Here is a 10345-nt window from a genome sequence, read left to right on the forward strand (position 1 = left end):
TGTCAAATACAGGGTGACGACGGCAATCTGTGGTCCCAATGTCAACTAGTCGGCGCGTCTTTCTGCACTGCTACTTCGTCTGCTGCAGTATCTGTCTGAAATGACAACATGTGCGATATTGTACCTCAAGCTCTGGTAACACTTCAGTCCAAATAACGACGCAATCACATCATTTTACGAAACATTTTCTTTACATTATTTGCAAGTCTGCTGGTAAGAATTTCGTCTATGGGAGTTGCAACGACTAATTAAATTCAAAGTCAGCCTCCGTAGCGTAGCGGTAGCGTTTCCGCCTGCCACGCAGGGGGCCCGGGTTCAATTCCCGGCAGGGGACTGGAAGTTGTTTGTCCATCATCATTGACCCGCAAGTCACCGAAGTGGCGTCAACTGAGAAGGTCTTGCAATACGACGGCCGAACTCCCCCGCATGGGGCCTCCAGGACAACAATGCCATACGATCATTTCCATTAAATTCAAATAAACACGAACTTCTAGCACGCTGGAATAATTGTAACTTCTGTTGTTAATCAGTAGAACGAAAAACCAGCAAAAGTTGCCAACTTACCTTTTTTTATTCGATCCATGACTAAGTTCGGGCCGAGACCCATTTCCAAATCACATTAACAGATAGTCAAATTGGTATTTACGAAAGTGCAAAAACTATGACAAAAATGTGCAAACGAACAGGTAACTCTGTTTGCGATGTAAATGTTCGTTTGCTCATTTTTGACATGGTTTTCGCAAGTCTAGGAACACAGCATCAACCTGAGCGCCAGTGTCTACGGCGCTGTCTATGGATCTCACGGAGGAACACACGAAACTCAGTTATTCAGAATCTCTGTTTGCGGAATCCATGTTGATTTTTATAGAGGAGATTTTTGTTCTTCAAAAATGTCATGATATCTGAGCACAAAACATGTTCCACACTTCTACAACAGACTGACACAACATTACAAGTCTGTATTTATGTCATCTCTCCTACGGCCCTTCTAGGAAACGAGAACGACCTTCGCTTTTTTCCAGTCTCTAGGTACCCTTAGCTGCTCCAGCCATCAACGATAAACTGCTGCTAGAAGGGAAGCAAGCTCGTTTGCGTGATATGTAAGTCTGCAGTCTTTCGTGGCTGTTGTCACTGAAGTTAAATCTTCTGGGTTATTAGGACGCGTCATGTTTCTTCTAAAATGTTCGACGTTTCGACCCCTCTGCTGGGATCTTCCTCAGGCTCTTTTGGTGTCCACTACTGCTAGAACACTATCAGAGACGAGTGTCGCGTCCACTTACAAAGGGGGAGTTTTCTGGCGTTCGTGTTGAAGTAGAGATAGTATTGGTTAAAATTCATATGGATACCATAGGTGGGCCATAGTCATAAGCTAATGCAGGATCCTGAGGAAGATCCCAGCAGAGGGGTCAAAACGTCGAACATTTTAGAAGAAACATGACGCGGCCTAGTAACCCAGAAGATTTTAGCTTCGTTTGCATGATATTTGTAGAATGTTACACGTATGTCATCTGCTCCCGGGTACCTTACCAGTTGCTCTTCTGTTCCGCGATCGTTTATCTCAATATTCGCCATTTCGACGTTCGTACGATGACTGAAGGGAAGGACCGTGTTACGATATTCCGCGGTGAAACTGGTTCTGAAGACCGAATTCTCTCTGTTGTCTTCAGTTTCGGTGCCAGTATCGTCATTGAGTGAATTAATAGAGGATGTCGAACCGCTTACAGATTTTACGTAAGAGGAAAATATCTCAGGGTGTTTACTCAGATCGGTTGGCAAACTTTTAATTCAAAGTCATTGAATGCTTCTCTCATTGCTCTCCTTACGCTCCTTATCGCTTCCTCCAGCTTTCTTTTGTCGGCTAGGTTTTCATTTTTCTTGAATCTGTGATGAAGCTCTCTTCGTTTATGTAGCAGTTTTCGAACACAGCCACTGAACCATGACAGTATTTCCCATACCGTAAGACCTTTCTCGGGACATTCTTGTTTAAGGCAAACTGAACAATGCTTTATGCTTTTGAATTTTTCCCTTTTGTGCTCCACTTCTTCGTCCTCATCACTGAATATTTTCGTTTTGGTAAGTGCTGCTGGACATTACTGACGATGCGAAAGCTACAGCAAGCGATTAATTTCGGAGAGACTGGCCCCACACGGTCCACAAGACGAAAATATGGCGACATGTGTTTGTGGGAAGTGAGAAATAACGGACCAGAGGCGCCATGCCCGTGTTGACCCGGGCTGCCGTGACCTCAGGACGGGTTCCAGACTGGACCTGACGGCGCGGCGCCCCGTTCTGGATCGCTGTATAATTAAGGTTGATTGTCTGCTATTAGTCTTCGTTAGGCGGCCTCTGCGCCAGTAATGAAAAGCCGCGAAGCTGACAAGTCGTCTCTTCCCTGTAGGGCGGTGGCGCCCCGTCCCTAAGGCCGTTCCTGAGCGGCGTTTCAGCCACTAGGCTCACATTCGGGAGGAGCGAGTTTCAAATCCCGCTGCAGCCACCCCGATTTATGCTTTCCGTTATTTTCCTGAACGAATTGTGGCAACTTATGATGGTCCGTGCCTTTCTATCATCCATCTACAAAACGATCCGTTGTTTACATAGCAACGAAACTGCAAACTCTAGCCTTCCTTCCTTTCAGTTAATACCGACTATTAAAATATTATGGCGTGGATCCGGTGCAACTCTCGTGTAACCTTCACCTTCTGTCTGATGAAGCTCGGAGCTGAGAGGTGCCTAACAATCCCGATATTGCAAGACGCAAATATCGGTACGATTTCTCGGAGAAAAGCAGATTTTCTCGACCATTCTTATTCTATCCGAGCTTTAGTTCCATGTCTAATGACCTTACCGTCGACGCGAAGTTAAATGCATATCTTCCTTCTTCCTTTAACCTTCAGCATAACCATGCACAGCCGGCCGCTGTGGCCGAGCGGTTCTAGGCGCTTCAGTCCGGAACCGCGCTGCTGCTACGGTTGCAGGTTCGAATCCTGCCTGGGGCATGGATATGTGTGATGTCCTTAGGTTAGTTAGGTTTTTTAGTAGTTTCTAAGTCTAAGGGACTGATGACCTCAGATCTTAAGGCCCAAAGTGCTTAGAGCCATTTGAACCATTTTGAAAAACAATTGCCGCCTGCTACGGTCGCAGGTTCGGATCCTGCCTCGGGCATGGACGTGTGTGATGTCCTTAGGTTAGTTAGGTTTAACTAGTTCTAAGTTCTAGGGGACTAATGACCTTTGTAGTTGAGTCCCATAGTGCTCAGAGCCATTTGAACCATTTTTTGAATTGCCGCCTACGGAGTTATGAAGAAACGTTGCCATGCAGGCATTTACAAAATCGCCTTGTAGACACGCGAAACAGATGCACTTACACATTTGTATATCATGGGTATTTCTTTGTACTGATGTTTTCACGAATACGTGGAAATGAAATTTTTTCGATACTATACTACGAGGGCAGTTCATTTTTTTGTTTTCCATTTCTAATAAAAAATTATCAAGATGAACACCCGAGCAATGCCAGGTTTGTCAGCTAGTATACCTACCAATGTGCTCATCGCTCTTCAGAGCCTTGTTTAACAGGCAATTTTCTTCTTGTTTTGGTCCATACCACGTTCTCCCAAAATACTGAAAGCAAAGCGCTTGCAGTAGAAGAGGTCCACGATCAGAGGTTCAAATGGCTCTAAGCACTATGGGACTTAACACCTGATATCATCAGGCCCCTAGACTTAGAACTACTTAAACCTAACTAACCTAAGGACATCACACACATCTATGCCCGAGGCAGGATTCGAACCTGCGACCGTAGCAGCAGCGCGGTTCCAGACTGAAACGGTCAGAGGGATCAGAACGATTTTCGGTTGTATAACTGACGACCAGATTCCCTCTATTCAAATTGATGCATTCAACCTCCTCCAACATCCCTGAAAGTTAGTACCGTCATCACCGAATCACCACGTATAAACAGACAAGGTCTAGAAGGCAGTCTAGCAATGGGACCCACACTGTGACGTGCTGCAGTTTATAGACAAACAGACGCAGATATGATCTCATTGCAATAGAAAAATAGAATTTAAATGTGACTTGCTATATTCGAGGTTCTTTTCTATTCGGAGGAGAAATACAGAAGAGGAGGGAACAAAGGGGATCTGTGGTAAACGCAGCTCCGTTCCTCCGCGGCACACACTTGTAAGTAGGCTGTTTAGGTTTTTATGTTGGTAACGCCACGTAGCGCTCTGTATGAAAATCACTGACTGCGCTGTGTGCAATCTGTTCAAAATGGTTCAAATGGCTCTGAGCACTATGGGACTCAACTGCTGTGGTCATAAGTCCCCTAGAACTTAGAACTACTTAAACCTAACTAACCTAAGGACATCACACACATCCATGCCCGAGACAGGATTCGAACCTGCGACAGTAGCGGTCGTGCGGTTCCAGACTGTAGCGCCTTTAATCGCTCGGCCACTTCGGCCGGCGGTGTGTGCAATCTGTGGCTGGTTGGCATTGTTGGAATATTCTCTATTGTAGTGTTGGGCAGTTGGATGTGAACAGCGCGTAGCGTTGCCCAGTTGGAGGTGAGCCGCCAGCAGTGGTGGATGTGGGGAGAGAGATGGCAGAGTTTTGAGAGCGGCCAATCTGGACGTGTGTCCGTCAGAAAAAGGATATTTGTAAGACTGGATGTCATGAACTGATTATGACTTTTGAACACTATTAAGGTAAATACATTGTTTGTTCTCCATCAAAATCTTTCATTTGCTAACTATGCCTATCAGTATTTAGTGCCTTCATTAGTTAGAATCTTTTGTTTAGCTGGCAGTATTGGCGCTCGCTGTATTGCAGTAGTTCGAGTAACGAAGATTTTTGTGAGGTAAGTGATTCATGAAAGGTATAGGTTTTTGTTAGTCGGGGCGATTGTTTTGTAGGGAGTATTGAACGTCAGATTGCGTTGCGCCAAAAATATTGTGTGTCAGTTTACTTTTGATCAGAATAAGTAAAGAGAGAAATGTCTGACTACGTTCAATTTTGTTCAGCTGTTTGAAAATCAAATAACGTAAGAGGTTTACCAGCACTGTCATTTATAAATTTTTTCTAAGGGGATGTTACACACTTCCGTTGTAAATCACTCGCTGCGCAGAGGAATACACCTGCCTAGAACAACACGCTTCCAAATAGGATAGTTAACTGTAAAACTTATAAAGAGACGCGCGTTGCTGAGTAGCAAACGACCCCGTCCGCTGAATCTTTGATTCCTCCGCGACTGTCACAGAGCTCCCGCCAGTGCAGCTACAGTACCCCCGCAGGCTCGGGTTCCACTCTAGTCTGTCGTTAAGTAAACCGGGACGAAAGTTCAGAGCCCAGAAGGCGGTCGCGCCAGGGCGCCGCGGGGTTTATTTGCTGTCAGGAAGAGATGCAGAACAGCCGCTGCGCCGGTCCGGCCGAGGTGCGGCGCGGTTCGTGTCCGCTGACGTAACAGGAGCCGCGCGTTTATTTAGCGGACGCCACGAGGTGGGCACTGCCGTCTCCGCACGCGGTTAGTCGACCCGTGGCTGAAAAAGCCGCTCTCCCTGCCGTTAGTGCGACGGCTGACAGATGCGCCGCCTTGCGTAACACCCTGCGTAAGCCGGAGAGACGTCGGCCAGACGGCGGCGCAAGCAAGAAGTTTGGTAGAAAAAAGCAAACATGAGACATAGTGCCACGATACCTCGACGAAATCGCGGCGTCGTGAATGTCAGCGAGAGATGGAGGAAAGACAATGGAGATGATCGTCCCGGGGACAGCGAGGTCATTAGAGACGGATCACAAGTTCAAGTTGAACAAATGTAGAGCGAGAGACTGGCCACAGCTCTTTCAGGGCACGGATCTGATGTGATTTACGAAGACTGAGTTATGCATAAGGGAGGATAGACGTACTGGGACTTATAGACTTCGCCCTACCGTGGCAAAACAAGTTTGTCTTCCGGGCACATTTAATTGTATCTGGTTTCAGCAGCATTACAATGTTAGCAACGATCTACACGTTTCCGCTGTAATTCTGTAAATGTTAACTTGTGATGACAATAGAATTGGAATTAGTCAATGAATTTAAAATAAAATACGACTACGACTATGGCACCGAGGTTCCGTACGAACTCATGTATACAGAGATTTCACTCATCCCGGAAATCGAACATTTCGTCGATTTTTGCCTCCAATCGATATCGATATTGACAAGATATCAAAATATGTTTCATAATTGGCCGTATCTTCTGACTTCACTGACGTAGAAGTTCAAATGTTTTACACCGCAAAGTGAACATAATTACAAATTAACATTTTTCCATTAATAAAATTATAAACAACCGACCAGTTGCAATGGATAAAGAATTCTTTACCTAGGTTTCAACAAATTTAAATTTGTCTTCTTGAGAAGGTGGCAATTTTACATTAGTATGTACTGATGTATCATCGCCGTTTTTACAAATGTCTGCATAGATCCATTTGTCAAAATTAAAATATAGCCCTAAAAATAGGGTTTGTCACGTAAATATAAATTAGTACATGGATGTTGCAGAGCTCACAACCGACTATTTTTTTAGGGCTATATTTTAATTTTGACAAATGGATCTATGCAGACATTTGTAAAAACGGCGATGATACATCAGTCCATACTAATGTAAAATTGTCACCTTCTGAAGAAGACAAATTTAAATTTGTTGAAACCTAGGTAAAGAATTCTTTATCCATTGCAACTGGTCGGCTGTTTATAATTTTATTACGTGGAACCGTTGCTGTTGTGCAGCTATGTTTAAAATATTTTTCCATTAAGTTTACTGTAAAACTTGGCTTCCTACCGAATTTCATGATTCTATGTCAACAGAAGTAGCCTCGAGGTTTTGATGAGCAAGTTTCCGAGTATCAAAATATTTGACACAAAAGGCCGCATCTTTCGACAGCGTTGGCTTAGATGCCTAAGTGCTTTAGAAAGCAAATGCACGGTAGACTGTAGCACGTGACACAAATTTCAACTTCATACTCCTACCTGTTAATGAGGGAAAGGAGTCTTAACAGACGGTCATATAGACAGACCGATAACAAAGGACAAAAAAATATTTTTTTGTTATCTACTAACAAATTAACAATTTTCTGTTTTTTCTTTTCCTCTTCACTTGACTCTGAAACCTTGCCTCTTGCCAAATTTCATGATGCTAGGTCAACAAGAAGTACCCTATAGGTTTTGAGAAGTGAACAGACAACCTTGTAGGTGGGGCAACCACAGCTATGAGGATTCATCTTGGGTATTAATAACCGCTTCAGCTGTATTTAGTCGTTTATTACCACTACCGGTTTCGTAGCGCTAAAAGCCACTTCTTCAGGTGAACATATGTACAACAATAAATCCAGAAGGAATAACAACCTTGACTCATACACTGGTATGGTAAATTATTTTAAGATTTAAAAAATTAAAAAATATTAAAAAGTTTTTATACGAGAATAAAAAATGTTATTACTCACATGATTAAAACATTAGAACGGAAAAGCTCGGAATCTTTTTTCCCAACATTCGTGAGAAGTGAGTCTGCGAGTGTCAAAATATGTGACATAAATGGCGGTATTTTTTGATTGTACTGACGTAGAAGCTTAAATGTTTTACATCGCCATGGGTGGCATACACTTCAGAGTGGTACGTCTACCCGTTCCAGAAAGAAAAAATTTCTTAGCAGACAGACAGACAACCTTTGTTCCTTTGGACACTATAATCGCTCGTTTTTACGGACTGACGAACGGAAACCTAAAAACATCTCAAGCAAGATCATTGGTTATAATTTCACAAAGAATGGTCTGTAAGTCAGTAGTTTCGGTTTACTTTGAACCAGACTAGAAACGGTAATCAATCACGTTCTTCGTAACAGTGTAGTGTGGGGCGCTTCAAAGGTCAAAAAGTATAACTCTTAGGTATAACACGTTTGTTACCCGTTCCGACTTCACAGATCACTTATTATCGTATCCAACGCTCGACATTATTTTCTATTGTTAAGAGGCTATATGCATCTTGATGTGACTATTTAATACGAGCTTCTTGCCAAAAAAGAGCTATACTACACCACATGCTAGCGACTTGATGATGTGGTTATAAACACAGAAACTGGTTACTCTGTTTATATTTTTAATGTTCACTGTATCCCTGATCCAAAATGTTTAGTTTCGACAAATTAATCTATCACATATTATTATCGACTCATTAAGAAACTATCTATAAATTCCAATGGATACGTATGTCACACATAGAGTGATGCTATGAAATCTTGAGTTCGTCGACGAAGGAGATACACGAAATAAAATAAACTGACCAGTGGTCACAATGGTAAAACTACTGCAGAAAAACAATTACAATTAAAAATCTTTTGACCACCCAAAAATTATTATTATATTCTCTACTATAATTTCTCGTCAACAAAAGTACATCCAGTGCTGTATAATAACTGCTTATCCACAATGGCGTAGCATAAGTGACCGTGAAATTATTCAATGCTAGATGCGCTGTTGACGACGAGAAATCTTGAAAGATAACTGGTACAAAAACTAATATCGACTTAAAAGCGTCTTAGCACGACGAATTAGGTTTCGCGTGTTGCGTACAAGTGAAAAAAAAAATTTTTTTTCCTCAAATGAACTTTACATTTCGCTCGGGTGACTGTCTGGGCTGCTACTTGCTATTCGGGACACGTAACACTATGCAAATTAGGCGGTCACGCATAGCGTCATTTGAATAAACAGGGTAAGTAGGACTCCGGTAACTCCCAAAGTAACTTCTGGTGGCCGCTTACGACAGCCACGTCGTTACAAGTCAGAAGGCAGCACACACCACCCTTACACTCGGTACTCGAGCTCCATCTGTGGCAGTTGCACGAGGGGATGGACAAAATCACAAACGTTTATCTATACAGAGAGAGAATGTAATGCATTCCGTACAAAAGTGCACGTGCGATTTAAAATGGTTCTTAAATTGCCACACCGTACCAGAGATACAAAATGAATATTGAATGAATACGTTCTATTGATGTAACAGTCGCCATAGATGGTGAGCAATCTCGGCTGGACTGCGATGGGAATGGATTTTGGCCCCTGCTTTGTTTTGAATCCCGATACTTCTGTTCAGCAGCCCGGTCATAAATTTTCCACAACCGCGACCGATTGGATGAAACAACGTTGAATACTTCGATCAGCTGTCGTCTACCTGGTTGCAACATTGCTTAATCGAGAAACTTAGTTTGGAAATAATTACCTAATGGCCATATCAGAAGTTGAAGCAAGCTTGTCAGGAAAACGTATTCTGGTGTTCAAATAGTGGTCGAGTTCCTTGGATGCTCCGTATTTCCTCAGATAATACAGATATTACGGAAGAGCAACTTGGGTTAAATACGTAGTCAGCTCTTGGCGAAAATGTTCAGCATGTTCCAGCTGCTGCTCGATATTTGTTTGCCGTCATTTATGTGTTACTAACAACACCGGCGGCTTCATGCATTTTATAGGCTCCATAGGCCGTTAGTAGTGTGTGTTTACATTTGATCTGTGTGTATGCGTATCTTCATATGAACCATATCTTCCCTGAACACATGGTGGAAATCTGTCTGCCATCTAGAAGTTCTCTACAATAGCTTATGGTGTCTTCTGAACGACAAGTTTCTAAGGAGACGGAACAAATTTAGATTTATTGGTAGATTAGCCGGTTATAAGAGAAAACATACATGAACTGATTATTCAGGTGCAGTCAACGTATGAGAAGGCTATGTACAGACGGAACAAATTTAGATTTATTGGTAGATTAGCCGGTTATAAGAGAAAACATACATGAACTGATTATTCAGGTGCAGTCAACGTATGAGAAGGCTATGTACAGCGTAACAGTGAAAAAAACAAGGATACGGACAGTGAGTCTTACTAAAGTTTGAACTCAACCACAAAACACGCGGTATCGCAGAGATACGGGGAGAGTGACGAATCGTTGATTCAGGTCGAGCTTAGTGTCCCGGTAAAGGTTCGTTATCGTTCCTTTTACAATACAGATAAACACGACGCTTTTAGACGCAGTCGGAGAACAAGGTCTGTAGGTCCCAGGTCAGATGAAATCCTTCTGTGTAACTGTTTGCTGTGGCAGTACTGATGCAAGGAGTTCTCCAAGAAATCAGTTTAAAAAATAGGAACATCGTTAGTACCTCACATTCCTCTTGCGCAGCCGAGCAAGGAGTCGGAGTCACAGTATTAATTCCGGACATGTACACTGCCTATTAAAGCATAATATAAACAATGTAACAATATTTGTGATATTTTAAGGTTAGTATCAGTCTCATTTTTATTTGTAGTGCTCTTGCAAG

The 10345-nt window shown here is 42.8% G+C and overlaps 1 non-coding gene across 1 annotated transcript; it reads left to right on the forward strand.

The window, feature by feature from the left end:
- Positions 1 to 263: 263 nt before the first annotated feature.
- Trnag-gcc (transfer RNA glycine (anticodon GCC)) lies at positions 264 to 335 on the forward strand. The gene has a single exon. It is a non-coding gene; the product is annotated as a tRNA-Gly (tRNA).
- The last annotated feature ends 10010 nt before the right edge of the window (positions 336 to 10345 follow it).

The sequence above is a fragment of the Schistocerca serialis genome, chromosome 5 (assembly GCF_023864345.2).
Source record: "Schistocerca serialis cubense isolate TAMUIC-IGC-003099 chromosome 5, iqSchSeri2.2, whole genome shotgun sequence".
Taxonomy (NCBI): domain Eukaryota; kingdom Metazoa; phylum Arthropoda; class Insecta; order Orthoptera; family Acrididae; genus Schistocerca; species Schistocerca serialis.